Source organism: Carettochelys insculpta, chromosome 2, assembly GCF_033958435.1.
Source record: "Carettochelys insculpta isolate YL-2023 chromosome 2, ASM3395843v1, whole genome shotgun sequence".
Classification (NCBI taxonomy): domain Eukaryota; kingdom Metazoa; phylum Chordata; order Testudines; family Carettochelyidae; genus Carettochelys; species Carettochelys insculpta.
In genome coordinates this window covers 141,213,143-141,232,918 of record NC_134138.1, presented here as the reverse complement: position 1 = coordinate 141,232,918, position 19,776 = coordinate 141,213,143, and positions in this window count along the sequence as shown.

Sequence of the window (19,776 nt, the reverse complement as noted above, 5' to 3'; positions counted from 1 at the left end):
TCGATGTTGTGGGACGCGGATCGTCTACATGTGCCCTACTTCGATGTTCAACTTCAAAGTAGGGCGCTATTCCCATCCCCTCATGGGGTTAGCGACTTCGACATCTCGACACCTAACATCGATTTCAACTTTGAAATAGCGCCCAACACGTGTAGCCGTAATGGGCGCTATTTCGAAGTTGGCGCCACTACTTCGAAGTAGCGTGCATGTGTAGACGTGGCTACAGAGGGTAAAAATGACAAATGATTTCTAAAAGAATAGGAATAGTTTTCCATAAAAAAAAAGAGTTGCTATGTGTGGTGAGAGTTGTGGGGAGAAGAGAGGTAGGACTATTGATATTTGGTAATCTAGTTTCTCCTTATTACTGAGTGGAGACGGTGATGGTTTGATCAGGACTTGTTTTATTACTTTGTATTTAAAAATAAGGGTTGTCCTCTCCAGGAAGAGACTCATCTAATTCAGATTGTGAATCACCAATCCCTTATTTATTTAAGCCTCCTAACTAAATTCCAGCCTAACCACAAGTGTACGCAGCATGTTATCATCACAGTTTCTACAAAACTGTATTTCATCATGGCTGTAGTGATAGTATTAGGAAATCATACCTACAATTCATGTTAAATAAAGCTGTCAATCTGGAAACAATAAAACTAAAATGTACATGTTTGTTTTTTGTTTTATTTTTCAAATGGTGAATGCAGGTATGAGAGAGAGAGAGAGAGAGAGAGTGCAAATACATATGAATGCCTCTATTCTCATCACTGATTTTTCTAATTCAAGAGACCTCAGTTGACTTCAAAGTTCCAAAGGTCTCTCATTTATGGCACAAAGACTTTTTTTTTCTTTACTTAAGTTTTTTGTGAGGGAATGTTCTTCAGTTTTTGTTCAGGATGTCTTTTACAATCAGCGTGTCAATATGTTTCGCAGAATGTAGAAGTCACAACTAATCATTTTTATGATCCTTAATCTGAATGTTTCATTCAGGAGACAAACGTGCTGGAACAATTTTTATAGTGGGGGTGTTTTGAGCCATTAAACAAAGCTGTGAACTCTCTACAGCCGTGTCTACACGTGCACGCTACTTCGAAGTAGCGGCATTAACTTCGAAATAGCGCCCGTCACGGCTACACGCGTCGGGCGCTATTTTGAAGTTAACTTCGACGTTAGGCGGTGAGACGTCGAAGTTGCTAACCCCATGAGGGGATAGGAATAGCGCCCTACTTCGACGTTCAACGTCGAAGTAGTGACCGTGTAGTCATTGCGCGTCCTGCAACGTCGAAATTGCTGGGTCCTCCATGGCGGCCATCAGCTGAAGGGTTGAGAGATGCTGTCTCCAGCCCCTCAGCTCAATGGTGGCCGCATGGAGCGGCCCCTTAAAGGTCCCTTCCCCCTCCCTTCCTGTGCAGGAAGCTGAGGGAACGTGCAGGCGGCAGCCCAGACACGCGGCCAGCCTGCACGTTCCTCAGCCACCCACCCAGCTGCGATGGCTGGCTGGAAGCCCCCCCAGCGCCCCCAGGGGACCCCCACCAAAGGGGAGCCAAGGCAGACAGCCCAGCCAGAAGGGCAACCAGGCTGGCAAGCGGCAGCGGGGCCTCTCCTGGATGGAGGCCGAGCTGAGGGACCTGCTGGGGCTTTGGAGCAAGGAGCAGGTGCTCCAGGTAATGGGGAGCAAGAGGCAGAACGTGGATGCGTTTGCTCGGCTGGCCGACGGCCTGGCTGCCCGGGGTCACCCGGCCGGACTCCTGATCACGTCAGGAGTAAGGTGAAGGAGCTGCGGCAGGGTTACTCCTGGGCCCGGGATGCGGCCAGCCAATCTGGGGCCGCCCCTGTCACTTGCCCTTTTTACAGGGAGCTCAGGGACATCCTGGGCCCCCGGCACACCTCCTCCCCTCCAGCCACCCTTGATACCTCGGCCGACGAGCCCCAGCAGGAACTGCAGCCGGAGTCCGCCCCGGAGGTAAGCCCCGCACCCCGGGGGCCATCCCCGGAGCCCGCCCCCGGGGCATCGCGGCAGGAGGGGGGGCGGGGGGGGGCTCCTCCTCTGCAGAATCCGGGCTGCAGATCCTCCTCCTGCCATCCCGGAGCAGCAGCAGGGCTTCCGCCCCCTGGGGATCTCCAGACCGTGGGAGTGGACCGACAGGTATGTACCCCCCTCTGGTGTACACCCCTGGGCTTGAGGGGCGGGGGGGTAATAGATATGTGTCCAGGGCCCCCCACATGCTCACATGGCCATGGCCCCAAGGACAGCAGGGCCATGGCCCTCACAGCAGTGCATCAGCCCCTGCCCGCCCCCACCCCGCACGACAGTGCCATGGCCCACCCTCGGGCGAGGGGGGAGCGGAACCTCAAGGGGCCCCCGGGAGGAGGGGGTGGGACACCCCGCAGCAGCAACAGCAGCAGCAGCAGCATGTGATGGAGTGGGGGGAGTGCCAAAGGGAGACTCAGGCTAGATATGAGCAACAAGAGCCGAATAGCTCCCAGGGGCAAAGGATGATCCTGGGGCTACAGCTGGCAGGTGACACCTCTGCCCTGAACAAACAGGAGGGAGGAGCCGAGCTGGCTTGGAACTGGGGAGGGAGGGCGGGGGCCACAGGTAGAGGCTAGGGGAAGGGAGAGCTGGAAGGCAGCCAGCCTGAGGAGGGGGAAAGCTGCATCCCAGAGGGGCCCCCCTTGGGGTCTTCTCCCCACGACGGGTTGGAAGGACTGTCTCTTCCCACAGCTGGTGCTGTCACTCCTGCCAGAAACTGGCCATCTGTGGCCTAAGAAACCTCTCCTGCTGTCAGACCCTGTGGGGTGAAGTGAGAGTCGCTCCCACCAGGGGACGGGGTGCAGGGCAGGGGGACCCCTGAACCCCATCCATCACAGAAGCATCTCCCGGGGATGGGGATGGGGAACCTGCAGCACAGGGCTGGGGGGACAAAGGCCACGGCTCGGGGCCCACACTAACGCCTGTCTCCATTCTTCTTCCCCCACTCCTCTCCTGTGTCCCGCACCTGCACCATCAGAAGGACCGGAAGAGAGCGCCGGCGAGGCATCAGTGGTCCCAGAGAGCCCTCTGGGACCATCGCTTCAGGCCAGCCCCTCGGCCGAGGACCGACCGGCCCCACAGTGGGCTAGATGGCGGACCCCGCGCCACCACCAGCCGACAGCGACGGACCCCCAGCTGCTGGCCATCCAGCGACAGCAGCTGGAGGTCGTGAAGCAGCACCTGCAGCTGCAGGAGCAGGAGCTGGCCTGGCGCCAAGAGGCATGGGGGGCCTACATGGAGACTTTCAACCACCTGGTGGACTACCTGGCCCCCCATGCCGCGCCGGTCACCACAGCACCCGCTGTGCCTGCTCCACCAGCCGCACCACCAGCTACTCCGCCCGTCGCCGTCCTGTCCGCCGTCGCCCCGCCACCCACCGCCGAGGGCCGGAGCGCCAAGGGACCCCTGGAGCCAGCTGAGACTCGCCAGGCATATCTTCCGGTCCGGCCCTCCCCCAGCCAGCCCAGGACAGGGCTGCGGCCGCAGCGGGGCTCCTGGCCGCCCACGCCCAGTGCCGGACTGTAGGGGCAAGGGGCCTGGGATGTGGCCCCCCCCCTTGTATATAGTTTACACTTATTTGTTTGTGCCCCCCGTTTGCCCCGTCCCCCCCATGTAAATAGTTCTCCCCTTTATCCTCCCTAGTTTTCTTTTTATTAATGAGGACACTTGTTTGTGACGATGGTTTTATTTGTACATATGACTTTGTTTCCACATGTTGTATATAGTGTGTTCTTGTTTTATATATTTACAGTTAAAAAAAAAAGTTCTCAAAGAAAAAGAAGTTTAAGTTCAGCCACAAGTGCGTGCTGCCATTTGTCCAAGAAAAGTGGGAGGGGGGTGCGGTTGGGTGCTCCATGGTATGGGCGTTGGGGCAGGAGTGTGGTGGAGGAAGGGGCGGGCAGTGGGGGGCCTGGGCAGAGTTCACCCCATGGCCTCTTCATTGAAGTGGGCCCTCAGGGCCTCCCGGACCCGGGTCCCTTCGGGGTCCACCTGCCGACTCGGGGCAGCAGGTGGCTGGACGTCGGCCCTGCCGGCCTCCACAGCCCAGCCCTGGAAAAAGGTCTCCCCCTTGCTCTCCACCAAATTGTGCAGGGTGCAGCAGGCACCCACAATCTGGGGGATGTTGTTGGGGCCCACATCCAGGCGGGTCAGGAGAGATCTCCAGCGTCCCTTCAGGTGGCCAAATGAGCGCTCCACCACCTGGCGTGCGTGGTTCAGGCGCTCATTGAAGCGCTCCTGGCTAGCGGAGAGATGGCCCATGTACGGGTGCATGAGCCACGGCCGGAGGGGGTATGCCGCATCTGCGATGACGCAGAAGGGCATGGTGGTGTCCCCCAGAGGGATCTCCTGCTGGGGGATGTAGGTCCCCGCCTCCAGCCGGCGGCACAGGCCCGAGTTCCGGAAAACCTGGGCGTCGTGGGTGCTGCCAGGCCAGCCCACATAAATGTCCTGGACACGTCCTCGGCTGTCCACCAAGGCCTGGAGGACGACAGAATGGTAGCCCTTGCGATTCAGGTATCGTCCTCCACTGTGATGGGGGGCGCGGATGGGGATGTGATTCCCATCCAGAGCCCCGAAGCAGTTGGGGAAGCCCAGGGTGGCAAAGGCCGCGATGGTGGCATCTGGGTCCCCCAGCCTCACGAGCCTGTGCAGGAGCATGGCGTTGATGGCACGCACAACCTGCAGAGAAAGCACATGGGACAGCACCAGTGAGGGGTGAGCAGGGTGTGCGTGGCCCTGCCCTGCCCTGCCCTCCTCTGCCTGGGTCCCCCTCTCCTGCCCAGCCCTCCTCTGGCCTCCCCCACCCTGGCCTCCCCCGCCCTCCCCTCTCCTCCCCTCCCCTGCCCTCCTGTGCCCGGGCCCCCCTCCCCTGCCCTGCCCTCCCCCCGTGGGTTCTCTTACCTCCATGAGGACAGCCCCGACGGTGGCCTTGCCGACACCAAACTGCTGCCCCACGGATCGGTAGCTGTCGGGAGTGGCCAGCTTCCAGACAGCAATGCCGACCTGTTTCTGCACTGTGAGGGCACGCCGCATGGCGGTGTCCTGGTGCCTGAGTGCGGGAGTGAGCCACTGGCACAGCTCCATAAATGTCTGCCAGCTCATCCTGAAGTTCCTGAGCCAGCGGTCGTCGTCCCTCTCCCCAAGCACCAGCCGCTCCCATCAGTCGGTGCTGGTGGGGTAGCTCCACAGCTGCCGGCATGTGAGGCGGGGGGGGAGGGGTGCTGCAGGGTTGGAGGTTGAGCCCTGCTGCCCTGGGGGCAGCTCCTCCTCCGGGGTAGCAAGGAGGTGCTCAGCTGCCTCCCGCATGGCATGGAGCAGGGCAAGTCCTGCTCCTGCCGGGAGGGCTGGGTGGACCTCTGGCTGCTGCTGCTGCTGCTGCTGCTGCTGCTGCTGCTGCTGCTGGGGGTCCATGACTGCGGCGCCTGGGGTCTGTGTGCCTATGGCTCCTCAGACCGCGTGCTGTGCAGGCTGAGTGTGTCTGGGAGGGACCCTTTAAGGGAGCGGCTAGCTGTTGCCCCAGAAGCGCTAGTCCGCCCTGTGTCCCTGTCTGCAGCTGTGCCTGGCATCCCTATTTCGATGTGTGCTACTTTGGCGTGTAGACGTTCCCTTGCTGTGCCTGTTTCGATGTCGGGCTGCGCAACGTTGAAGATGAACATCGACTTTGCTGGCCCTGGAGGATGTGTAGACGTTATTCATCGAAATAGACTTTTTCGATGTCGCTACATCGAAATAAGCTATTTCGATGTAGGCTTCACGTTTAGACGTAGCCACTATGAAGTAAACTACTTCAAGCTACAGGCTGTTACGGCACCTCCACGACCAAAATTCCATTACCTATGCAGGCAGAACTAAATCTAAACTTAGCTCTCATTCCTGTATTCAATGACAGGCAAAACAAAAACTAAAAGATGTTAGAATATGTTCAGGAATAGGAAGGAGAATATTATAAAATAATATAATTCCATTATATGACACAATGGTGCAGTCCCTTCTAAAATGTTCTTTGTGATACCCATCTCTCTCTCTCTCTCTCTCTCTCTCTGTCTCTCTCTCTGTCACACACACACACTTCTCCTTCATCCTAAGAAGGTTAGGAGAAAGGTAATGAATGTTATTAGAGTGCTGACCAATATATGCAGGAGTAATAAATTTATATGCATCAGGTTACTAATATGTATTATTCACCTCACAAATACCTATGTACATTAAGCACACAATATCAATAAAATATTATGTTGTGTGGTCTGAATCAGTCTATCCATTCTATAAAGTCTATGTTAAAAAGATGGACTCTCAAAAACCAGTATGATATGAGTCTTTGTTTCCCTTTATATACTATTGTTAACGTTCAGCAATAAATCTGACTGATACAGGTTATTTGACCTTGACAAAATTTGTAACGAGAAACCAGAGTAGGATCAAGGTATTTATCAACAGGGTCATGGAAAAATCTCTCATATGAAGAAAGTTTGAAAAGTTTGGGACCTTTGAAAGTAGACAAATAAAAGGGAATGTTATAACATTATGTATAATAATAGGTATATGCACAAGGCATCAGAGTTAAAGTTACACATTCAAACTTAACTTTTTAATGCTAGGCATGGAGGGCTTCATTTTACATGCTAATGCTATTAGGTAGTACTTTAAAAATAGCATACATCAGTACTGATGACATCAGTTAACTGCACAATTTTTATCTGATAGCAAAGTGCTTTGATTGTAAAAATGTGATCCACATTGTTTCATATGTATTCATGTTCTTCTTATAAGAAGCACATGGGATATTTTTAGGGGGAACAGGCAATAGGTCACATTTATTGAAAATACAACATGAAAAGCAGCATGAACACACACTCACAAACACACACACACCCATCTTACAGATGGTCTTACAGTAACCAGTCTGCTGTGGCTCAGCTCAGTTTAATGACCAGTTGGATTGAACAATAGTGGGCCCTGAAAGTTATGATCCAACATGTTGAGTCTTTGCAGGACTGAACCCAAAGAACCATGGCAATACATCCTATTTTTAAAATTGTAATTTTCCATTTTAATCCATGGATTTTTCAATGTCATGCTGTGATCACTAATCTTTAAGAGCTTTTTATCATATCATCATCATCATCATCATCATCACCACTGAGGGTTTCCCTTTATTATCTTTCATCAACATTTTGGTGATTGTCACTCTGGTTTTTCCCACTTCCAGTTTTGCTTTGTCTCTTATGTTGCCTACACGGGTATATATCTGCTATTTTGGGTCATCAGTCTGCTTACTTATTTATCAATAGGCACAATGCTGGATCTTTTCTGATTGTCTCCTGGTGTCTCCAAGTCGATTAGTTCTTCTTGACTATCTGGGCATCTGTGGTAGCTTTCACACTTTTTCTTAACCATGCACACTTTCCTCACTCCCAAAAAGTAATTTTACAGAGAATTTCAGACATGTCCTAAGATAAAAGAACTGACCACAACAATTCATGGTCTGTTCCTGCCTTAATATCAAGATACGCACTTATCCAATACATATCTACCAATGGCACCAGGCTGTTCATACCTGCTCAGGTAGGATGGCAGACAGGTTAAAGAGAAACACACAAAATTTATAGAAGGAACATTATTCCACTACTTATATGAACTACTAATACTTATATAGATTATATTACTTATATAATCTCTTTATACTTATGTAATCCTTCTATAAATGCCAGATGCCTGCCAGAAGGGCCGGGTTCAACTCCTGGGGGGTTTCCTGTCAAGGATACAACCAACCGCTTGAGCCCCCACCCAGTGGACTGGGACAATTTCACCCCACTTGCTGGGTGCCTGTAAGGCGGTTCTACCCCCTCGCAAGCACAGCGTCTGAGATAGAAACAGCTTGTTTAATGACCATAATTTACCCCGAGGTTACAGTGACAGATGCAGTATACCTAAGCAAAGAAGAGACAAACCCCTTCACCAAGATACCATCTATATATGCAGTAGAACCAGGTCTCTTGCTGGGGCTCTTGGCCCTTTACCCCAAACACAGTTACAGGGTGTACCTCCCACAGTGCAGTCCCAAACCCAGAGCCCACAGATACATTACCAGGGCAGTACTAGCTGTCCATCTGTCTGCAGTATCCCCTTGCTGCCACCTGCTAGCCACTCCTCCTACCAGCCACCCACCAGTCACCATTGTTGCTCCCTTACCAATCACACTGCTAGGGATCACCCTGAGGCAGAACCCTGTGATTTCTGCTCTGTGTGGCCTCAGCTGCCACTTTGTGATTTCTGCTCTTAAGATCTCTGGTAGAGTTTCATAAGCACCCTAGTATCAAGTGCTATTTTTCAACAGATAGGGAAGACTAGTCAAGCCAGACTTATAGCTATACCACTAAGGCATAGGCAGGGCCAAAGCACTCAGCAACCTAACTTAACCAATAACTGCTCCCCTTCTGCTTTACAATGCTTGAAACCAGGGACCCCTGTGCAATCAATGTCTTATGCAGCTAGGGCGACTGCCCTGTCCCACCCCCCCCCCCAACAATCCAGAACATTGGTGAGATCTCACAACTCCCACACTAAGTGTCAGCTTAAATTGTGATTCTACAACATGTTTACAATAGACCAAATCTCATGGCTTACTTGCCACCCATTAGGCTTTGCCTGAAAGGTATCACACATGCACACCTTTGCATTCTCATGCAAATGATCTCTGGGAGACACATTCCTCCCAGCCTCAGTAACCTTGCATTCTTGCTGCCACATTCCCTACACTTATATAGACTAGAGCTGTCATCTGGTTACCTCACATTTCTAAGAACTATTAGAATATATGGTAACTAGTCAGTAATTTAAAAAAATACATATATTACACCAGACAACACGTGGCCATCTAGAGTAGGACTTCACAGTTGGTAAGACATTGCACCAAAAGGTCACTCAGAACTTCATCATGGCAGTGGAGATCTAATTTAAAGCCTTTTGCAGAAAATGTGGAGGCCCTCTAACCTTTGAGTAAAAGCAGATTCTGTATTCACTGAAACTAATATAGTATTTATGGTGCAAATGAATAATTCTACCTTTTTCCAGTACAGTAAGCAGTTATTGATAAACTAACTTTCTGAAAGGAAAACTCTGGCTGTTAAGGGTTACTGTGTTGGTATTTGTTGAGCAAGAAACTTACCACTTCCTAGTGAGTGTCTAATAAAAATAATTAAGTCAGTTAAAACAAAATATTTCTGTTTATAAGCATGTCATTATAGTTACTAAAGGAACAAAGCTAAAAACTGAAGATTCCCTGCTGCAGATATTGCTTACCTATAGTGAAGAGATATATGAAGCTGAAATAACTGAACTATAGATTTTTTTAAAAAAAATTCTGCTTTTAGCAATATATATTTTCTCCCCTCCAATATCAACTTCTGGCCAATCAGACAAGAATGAAAACTTTTGGTGTGAAGAAGTTAGTTGCCCCTGTAGTGAAAATAAAGTTCATGCCCTTCAACCTCTAACACGCATCACTTAAGGCAAGATATCTGAATGTATTCCATTTAGAAGCAAGATCCAATTTATATTTCCTCAATTTAAAAAAGAAAACAAAACAGAACAAAAAAACATCAAAAGAGAAAGAATAATCTTGTAACTAAAATGCCAAATTAACTCTCAGGAGATCACATGCCAATTACAAACTCTACCACAGACTTCCTGTGTGATCTTTAATTAGTGTCTATTTGTGCCTCAGTTCATCATCAGTAAAATTGAAATAATGTGTCTTTCATTTCACATTCTTTCCTGTTTACTGCACTGCAAGCTCTTCGGAGCAACAACTGTTCCTTGTTGCATGTTTCATGGAATTTTATGGAGCAATTAGAGTTAGAGCCTCTATTTGCTACCACAATGCAACATAAAAATTATAATCCATAGACACATAGAATCTGAAAGAACTTCAAGAAGTCATCAGGTTCAGTCCACTGCACACATGGCAAGGCCAAGCAGAATCTTGACCATCCCTGGCAGTTGTTTGTCTAGCCTACTCGTAAAAACCTCTAGTGACGGAGTTTCCACATCTTCCCTAGGCAATTTATTCCAGTGTTTAAGCACCTTGACAGGATATTTTTCCTGATGTTCAACCTAAACCTAGGAGAGAAGGCCTTAAAAGCCAGAAGCCATGTGAACAGGGGCTGCAAACAGGGGAGTTTTAGAAGGAGTTGTTAGGAAGGAATCCTAAGATAGCAACTATGGTTAGGAAAAACTGCATCACCAGTAACAACATTACTCTTTTCTTCTCCGCCTGAAAATACATGCAGACAGACAGCCTGACTATGGATGCCTCAACCTAGACCCTAGCCTAGATTTGCAAAGACTGTTGCCTGCATCTCCCACTCACAGAAAATTGGGCAGTGGGGGGAAATCTAATGAGAAAGGTGCCTGCTGGTGGAATGTCTCAGGAAGTAGATGGGAGAGCTACAGGAGGAGAAGCTAGGCCAGCGCTCTCCAGAATATTTATGCCCAAGCTCACTTTTGGAATTTAAAGGCAACTCTTCACTGAGGCTGTACCCCTTCCCCAAAGCCCATGAGGGGGCCTTGCGTAGAGGAGAGGGTCAGGGCATGGGCAGGTGCTTTGGGAACAGGATGGGGTTTGGGGTGCATAAGAGGGCATATGTACTGGCTCTGGAAGAGGGCTCAGTGTGGGGTGGGGTTTGGGGGCTTATTGTAGGGCTTAGGATGCAGCTGAGGGTATAGGAGTCTTGGGATGCTGCCGAATTGTTGTGTTTTTAATGTTACAGTCTGCTGGATCTATGTATCATGTTTGTGTGCATGTATCGTTCTTGTACGTGAAGTTAGACATATAAAGAGTAAATCTGTTTATAGTTTCAAATGTGCTAATGACAGCCATTACTTGAGCTCCAGAAGCATGGTTAGTTGGTGATCAACTCACTGATTTATAAACACTCCTGTTTGTCCTGTAGGCTCAGACGGTGGATGATCAAGGTAAAACATGTGACCATAGTACCTGGTACTGGAATCAATTTTGAACTTGGAGTTTGTATGAAGGGTGATGTCAAACGTGCTGTAATATGTTTAAATGTAAATCACATAGCTGCAAATCCATACATGATGTTTAGCGCATCTCCTAGAACCACAGTCCTTCATAGAACACAATTAGCACACTTGTATGACAACAAGCTGTATGACATCTATGGAATTTCGAAAATGGTTACTCTCCGATACATAGTAATCTATCATTCCAAGATCCCATGATGTAATCACCATCTATTTTTAAACTGTCCATGCAACTCTCAATCTTTTGTCAACATATTGGAAAGCTGATGCAGGCTTGGCAAATGGATCCAAAAATTTGACCTTTTGCATCCAAAAGTTCTGTGGCCACTGTTTGTCTTCCCAAATCTACATTATGTTGTGCTCCCACCTTGAGCCCACCTTTTATATACCCAGAAATGGTGTGTCTTTTTCTGCAGCTGTTCTGTGAATGCCACCGATAACTTTGCATTTTTTTCCTTATGTTCCTTAGCAATCTGACCCAAGATGTCTTTGTGTCTCCCTTTGTTAAAGTACTTCCTGCAGCTCTGCAAATACCTAAGGGTCTTGCATCTTATAGTAACAACTCAGAATGGTGCAGACTCCTTATGTCTGCCACAGATGGCAAACAGTGACAAGTGCTGTGTGGGTTTATAGGACTTTTTTTAATGCACAGAAATTGTGGGTTGGGAATGGCAAGATAGCATGGAGAAAGGTTCATTATAAGAACTTTATGCCTTTCATCAATCTCCTCCATGTGACTAAAGTGTCCTAAAATGAATTGTAATGGCCTTTGCCAGCTCCATAAAAATCCACCTTGAAAAATACCATTTGCACCTGTTCAATAGATGTTAATTAGAGACTGGCAGCAAAAGCCTTTGGACATTCTAGCTGCGTCTACACGTGCACGCTACTTCGAAGTAGCAGCACTAACTTCGAAATAGCGCCCGTCACGTCTACACGCGTCGGGCGCTATTTCGAAGTTAACTTCGACGTTAGGCGGCGAGACGTCGAAGTCGCTAACCCCATGAGCGGATAGGAATAGCGCCCTACTTCGACGTTCAACGTCGATGTAGGGACAGTGTAGACGATCCGCGTCCCGCAACGTCGAAATTGCCGGGTCCTCCATGGCGGCCATCAGCTGGGGGGTTGAGAGATGCTCTCTCTCCAGCCCCTGCAGGGCTCTATGGTCACCGTGGGCAGCAGCCCTTAGCCCAGGGCTTCTGGCTGCTGCTGCTGCAGCGGGGGATTCATGCTGCATGCACAGGGTCTGCAACTCGTTGTCGGCTCTGTGCATCTTGTGCTGTTTAGTGCAAGTGTGTCTGGGAGGGGCCCTTTAAGGGAGCGGCTTGCTGTTGAGTCCGCCCTGTGACCCTGTCTGCAGCTGTGCCTGGCACCCTTATTTCGATGTGTGACACTTTGACGTGTAGACGTTCCCTCGCTGCGCCTATTTCGATGTTGGGCTGAGCAACGTCGAAGTTGAACATCGACGTTGCCGGCCCTGGAGGACGTGTAGACGTTATTCATCGAAATAGCCTATTTTGATGTCGCAACATCGAAATAAGCTATTTCGATGTTGGGTGCACGTGTAGACGTAGCCTCTGTGTACAGTTAGCATATTCCATTCACATGGAGCCCACTGAATACGTTTTAGAGTTGAGTTCTCCTGTGGCCCCTCTGGACTCCAAAAAGTAAGGAACAGAGTAAGGGGCCAGACTGGAATGGAGCAACATTAGGATGAAGGCAGGAGCAAAGCTTGCTGTGCTGCAGTAATTTAAAAAAGTTAAATAATGTAAAAATAAGAGGACACAGTGGAAGAGATTGCTAAGTGATGGGGGCAGAATAGAAATGGCAGGGGATACAGGGTGGCTGACCACTAAATCATACCCCTCTCCAGAAATATTTTCATGGCCCTGATCTATTTCAGTTAATACGACCCCACCTGCAGTTGGGAAATGAGTTCCCTGGCAGCTGAAAAGAAACTTCATAATTCTTCGAAAAGCAGTTTTTACAACCATGTTGATGCTGCGAGACTTACCAGCCATAAGTACAGGCCAGGAGCCAGCTGGTCGTAAGAGCAATGCTATTTCCAAGTACCAATGCTATAATATGAAAATTGCACCTGTCTCCAGCACCCTGTAAAGACTTTTCTAAACTCATGGACAGGCTTAGGAAAAGTAGCCATTTACTACTGTTCATATGAGGCACAGGGAACCTCCCACATGAAGGGTAAATTGAGGATGTGGCATTGATGTATTAGAAATGCTGGAGGCCTTCAAACTAGATTTGCAATTCAAAATCTGCATTTGCCAAGCTTATGGCAATGGCTGGTATGTACACTAAAGTACAAGCAGTCCTCCTTGAGCAAAATCCAAACTGTATTTTCTCCATTTGTGGCAACCAGATCCTAAATCTTGTCAGTGTAGGTTGTGCCGAATAATGGAAAGAAGCAATCACATGCTTGAAAACAATCTAGCAACTGTACAACCTTTTCAGTAACAGTGCTTGAAGGTGGGAGATTCTGAAGTAGCATCAGCTTGTTTCCTTTCATGGTGTGAGATGGTCAGTACGAATTGCTGCCATTAAACCAGTTGCACAGCATTTGGAATCTGTGAGAAGAGCTTTAAAGCCGCGTCTACATGTGCCGGCTACTTCAAAGTAGCCGCGCCAACTTTGAAATAGCGCCCGCCACGGCTACACACGGCGGGCGCTATTTCGAAGTTGACATCGACGTAAGGCAGCGAGACGTCGAAGTCTCTATCCCCATCAGGAGATGGGAATAGCACCCTACTTTGACATTCAACTTTGAAGTAGGGAATGTGTAGCCATTGCGCGTCCCACAACATCGAAATAGCGGGGTCTGCCATGGCAGCCATCAGCTGAGGGGTTGAGAGACGTTCTCTCCAGCCCCTGAGCTCAATGGTCGCCGTGTGCAGTGGCCCCTTGAAGCTCCCCGCCCCCTGCCCTCCTGTTCAGGAAGCTGAGAGAGTGTGCAGGCAGCAGCCCCGCCACACAGCCAGCCTGCACGCTCCTCTGCAGCCACAACAACCCCCCAGTGCTGCGATGGTCACCCCCCAGCCCCCGAAGTGTCCCCAGGGCACCCACACAAGGGGAGCCAGGGCTCCCAGACTGGCAGCCAGGCTGGGAAGCGGCAGCGGGGCTCCTCCTGGACGGAGGCTGAGCTGCGGGACCTGGAGCGAGGAGGAGGTGCCCCAGGTAATGGGGAGCAAGAAGCAGAATGCGGATGCATTCGCTCAGCTGGCCGAGGGCCTGGCCTCCCGGGGTCACCCTGCCTGCACTCCTGACCACGTCAGGAGTAAGGTGAAGGACCTGTGGCAGGGTTACGTCTGGGCCCGGGATGCAGCCGGCCGATCTCGGGCCGCCCCCGTCACTTGTGCCTTTTACAGGGAGCTCAGGGACATCCTGGGCCCCCGGCACACCTCCTCCCCTCCGGCCACTCTTGATACCTCGGCCGACGAGCCCCAGAAGGCCCCGGAGGCAGAGTCCGCCCCGGAGGTAAGCTCCGCACCCCAGGGGCCCCCCCAGGAGCCCACCCCTGGGGCACCGGAGGAGGAGGAGGAGGGGGAGTCCTCCTCCAGCGACGCAGGGCTCGAAATAATCCTGCCATCAAGGAGCTCCAGCCAGGCGTCCGCCCACCGGGTGTCCCCTGACCGTGGGAGCAGACCATCAGGTATGTACCCCCCTGGTGCACACCCCCGGGGCTGAGGGGCGGGAGTAACAGACATGACCAGGGCCCTTCCCCATCCCCAGATGACCATGGCCCCAAGGACAGCAGTGGCATGTCCCTCAGAAGAGTGCATCAGCCCCTGCCCCCCCAGCACGATAGTGCCATGCCCCATCCCTGGGGATGGGGGAGCGGAACCTAGGGTCCCCCGGGGGGAGGGAGTGGGACACCCAGCAGCAGCAGCAGCAGCATCTCCTGGGGACGGGGATGGGGAACCAGCAGCAGAGGGGTGGGGGGACAACGGCCACGGCTCGGGGCCCACACTAACAGCTGTCTCCACTCTTCTTCCCCCCCTCCTGTGTTCCACAGCTGCACCATCAGAAGCACCGGAGAGCGCCAGCGAGGTGTAAGTGGTCCCGGAGAGCCCACCGGGGCCATCACTCCAGGCCAGCCCCTCAGCAGAGCACCGACTGGCCCCAGGGCGAGGACGATGGCGGAGCCAGCACCACCCACGGACGGCGACGGACCCCCAGCTGCTGGCCATGCTTTGTCAGCAGCTGGAGGTCTCCGAGCAGCATCTGCGGGTGGAGGAGCGGCGCCTCCAGCTCCAAGAGCGAGTGCTGGCCTGGCGCCAGGAGGCAGGGGGGGCCTTTATGCGCACTTTTGAGCGCATGGCAGACTACCTGGCCCCCCATGATGCTCTGGCCACCACTCTGCCCGCCCTGCCTGCTCACCCACTGCTCCACCCGCTGCTCCACCCGCTGCTCCACCTGCCGTCGCACCGCCGTCCACTGCCAAGGGGGACCTGGGGCCAGCTGACACCTGCCGGCCTTATCTCCCGGTCCGCCTGGCCCCCAGCCAGCCCCAGCGTGGGCTGCGGCCGAGGCACGGGTCGCGGCCGCCCACCCCCACCGCTGGACCTTAGGGGGTGTGGGGCCCAGGACGTGGCCCCCCCGTCCCCCTTTGTATATATCCCCCTCACCTATGTTTTGTAAATAGTTTGTATTAGACCCCTGTTCTGTTATGTTATGATGATACCTGCCCCCCATGTAAATAGTTCTCCCCTTCCTTGTCTTCCCCTTTTTTTCCCTTTCATCTTATAATACGTATATATATATATATATATATATATATATATAATATTCATTTTGGCTGTACATAGTTATAATATAAGAAGAAGAGTTCAACATATATATTCTGGTTTGACGAACAACATGTCTCTTTTTATTTACAAGAAAAGTGTTGGGGGTGTGTGCTCTTCGGTGCTCTGTGGTGTGGGCGTAGGGGCAGTGAGTATTGTGGAGGATGGGGGGGGTGCAGTGGGGGGCCTGCCAGTGTTCACCCTGAGGCCTCATCGAACTGGGCCCGCAGGGCCTCCCGGACCCGGGTCCCTTCAGGGTCCACCTGGCAACTGGGGGAGGCGGGTGGCTGCACATCGGCCCTGCTGCCCTCCACAGCCCAGCCCTGAAAGAATGCCTCCCCCTTGCTCTCGACGAGGTTGTGGAGGGTGCTGCATGCGTTCACAATCTGGGGGATGTTGGTGGGGCCCGCATCAAGGCGGGTGAGGAGACACCTTCAGTGCCCCTTGAGGCGGCCAAATGTGCGCTCCATCACCTGGCGTGCGTGGTTCAGGTGCATGTTGAAGTGCTCCTGTCTGGCTGACAGATGGCCCGTGTAAGGGTGCATGAGCCAGGGCCAGAGGGTGTATGCTGAGTCTGCAATGACGCAGAGGGGCATGGTGGTGTCCCCCACAGGGATATCCCGCTGGTGGATGTAGGTCCCCGCCACCAGCTGGCGGCACAGGCCCGAGTTCCGGAATACCCGGGAGTCGTGGGTGCTGCCAGGCCAGCCCATATATATGTCCAGGAAGCTGCCCTGGCTGTCCACCAAGGCCTGGAGGACTACTGAGTGGTAGCCCTTCCGGTTTAGGAAGCGTCCTCCACTGTGCTCCGGGGCGCGGATGGGGATGTGGGTCCCATCCAGAGCCCCGAAGCAACTGGGGAAGCCCAGGGTGGCAAAGCCCGCGATGGCGGCATCTGGGTCCCCAAGCCTCACGAGCCTGTGGAGGAGCAGGGCGTTGATGGCGCGGATGACCTGCAGGGGAAGCACATGGGAGAGCACCAGTGAGGGGTGTGCATGGTGTGTGTGGCCCTCCCCTGCCAGGGCTCCCCTCCCCTCCTCTCCCCTCCCCTCTGCTGCTAGGGCTGCCTCCCCCTCCCCCCGTGGGTCCTCTTACCTCCATGAGGACAGCCCCGATGGTGGCCTTGCCGACACCAAACTGCTGGCCCAAGGATCAGTAGCTGTCTGGAGTGGCCAGCTTCCAGACAGCGATGCCGACCCGTTTCTCCACACTGAGGGCCTGCCGCTTGGCGGTGTCCTGGTGCCTCAGTGCGGGGGTGAGCCACTGGCATAGCTCCAGAAATGTCTGCCAGCTCATGCAAAAGTTCCTGAGCCAGCGGTCGTCATCCCACTCTCCAAGCACCAGCCACCCCCACCAGTCAGTGCTCATGGGGTAGCTCCACAGCCGGCGGCATGTGAGGCGGGGGGGGCGGGGTGCTGCAAGGTTGGTGGTTGCTTCCTCCTCCCCTGTGGGCAGCTCCTCCTCTGTGGCTAGGATGTGATCAGCTGCCTCCTGCATGGCATGGAGCAGGGCGAGCACTGCTCCTGCAGGGGCGGCTGTGTGGACCTCTTGCTGCTGCTGCTGCTGCTGTTGCTGTTGCTGCTGCTGCTGCTGCTGCTGCTGCTGCTGGGGGTCCATGACTGCGTCGCTCGAGGTATGCGTGCCTGTGGCTCTGCAGACCACGTGCTGTGCAGGCTGAGTGTGTCTGGGAGGGGCCCTTTAAGGGAGCAGCTAGCTGTTGCCCCGGAAGTGCTAGTCCGCCCTGTGACCCTGTCTGCAGCTGTTCCTGGCACCCTTATTTCGATGTGTGCTACTTTGGTGTGTAGATGTTCCCTCGCAGCACCTACTTTGATGTGGTGCTGCCCAACGTCAACGTAGAACGTCAACAGCACCAGCCCTGGAGGACGTGTAGACGTTATTCATCGAAATAACTTTAAATCAGATCGCAAGCCAAAAAAAACCTGCTTCAAGAAATAATTGATCTTGGATTGTCAGCTGTATTTTCTAATAACACAATTTCATTATATAATTTTGTCAGTCTCCCTTCATCAGGAGCTTGAGGTGAATGAACGTTCGATGATAAAACAAGTGAAGAACAATCTTCATTCTGCAATGGGACAAGAGCATTTGAATGCGCTCACAGGGCTTAACATTCACAGTGATGTTGCATGTAAATTAGATTTGTCTTGAATTATAAACAAGTTTGGACATAACAAAGCCAGAAAAGCATTCCTAAAACGACGAGCTTTGCTTGAAGTGGAAGTGCACAATTAACATTGCTTTTTTAATACACATGCTATTAGTATGACAACTTAATTGTTAATAAATTTCTCAGTTGTTCATTTTCATATATTCTTTTGGTTTTAGCATGACCCTGTGGATTTGAATTTAGGAGCACTGGGGTCCAAGGGTTGGAGCAGCTAAACTGGACCCCAGTCATTTTCTGAGAGGGCCTGTGGATGTCTATATGGTTGAGGGGCAGTGTAGGCCCTGGTAATGCAGGAAGAGAAAAGGTGGTCTGAGAACCAGGAAGCTCTAAAGATAGTGGTTGGACATCTGAGTTCATATTGAACTTAAACTTCCACATGAAACTGTGAGAGGCAATCTGCTTGCACCCCCTGTGAACACACCATACAAAATTTACTTTGTCTGGCTCACACCATCCCTGAGCTATATGGAGAAGTCTAATTGGTAGCTAGACTTTTCTGATTTCCTAGCCAGGCTCTCATGCAGAGTTTTCTCTATCACGTCAATTTTAATCTCTGCCTCAGTTTCTTTATTTGTAAAGATGTTATAGGGCTGGGTGGGGTGAAAATGTATTAATAAATGAGTACTTTGAAGATGAAAAATGACAGTGTTTATGCATGGAGATTACACCAACATTTTGGAACGATTAGTGGGGCTTTTTTTTGATGTGTGTGTTGTTTACTGGTACTTTACCCTGTGCTCCAAGATCGAAACATTGGCACCAGCTTGACCTTGTCCTCACCAAACGCAGCTGTTTACGTAATGTCAGGGTGACACGTAGCTACCACAGCACAGACTGTGACACTGACCATTTGATTGTGTGTAGGAAGGTGCACATCCAGCCGCGAAGATTCTTTCACTCCAAAAAGGAAGGGAAGCCACGTATTGACACTGGCAAGACTTGTGACCCTTCAAAAGTATGCGAGTTTGTCCAAGCACTTGAAGAGGCCTTGCCCCATCCAGACAACACGGATATCAGCAAGAGATGGGAACAACTACGGGACACTATCTATAATACTGCGATATCTACCTTTGAGAAGAAGATAGTCAAGTTTGCTGATTGGTTTGAAGCCCACACTGAAGTGCTGATGACCCTGATTGAGAAGAAGAGACAGGCACTGGCTGCATACAGGTCCTGTCCCAGTGAGGTGAACCTGCAGGCACTCTGGTCTGCTCGGAGTCAAGTGCAGCAGGTAGCTCGGCGGTGTGCCAATGATTACTGACTCCAACTCTGCTCTAAGTTTCAGCAGGCCGCGGACACTGGTAACATGCGAGGAATGTACGATGGGATCAAGCAGGCCATCGGTCCATCACAAAGAAAGACTGCCCCACTTAAGTCGGCCACAGGTGAGGTCTTGAAGGACAGAACCAAGCAGATGGAACACTGGGTGCAACACTACTCACGGTTGTACGCCAGAGAGACCGTAGTTAAAGAGAGAGCCCTGAATGCCATCGAGCCTGTGCCCACCATGACTGAACTCGATGCTGAGCCCACCTTGGAGGAACTCAGCGATGCGCTAAAAGCACTTTCTCCTAGAAAAGCCCCAGGGAAAGATGGTATTCCTTCCAAAATCCTCAAATGTGCCAACAGTACCCTAGTTTCAGAGCTGCATGGAATACTTTGCCAATGCTGGAGAGAAGGCAGCGTACCGCAAGATATGAGGGATGCTA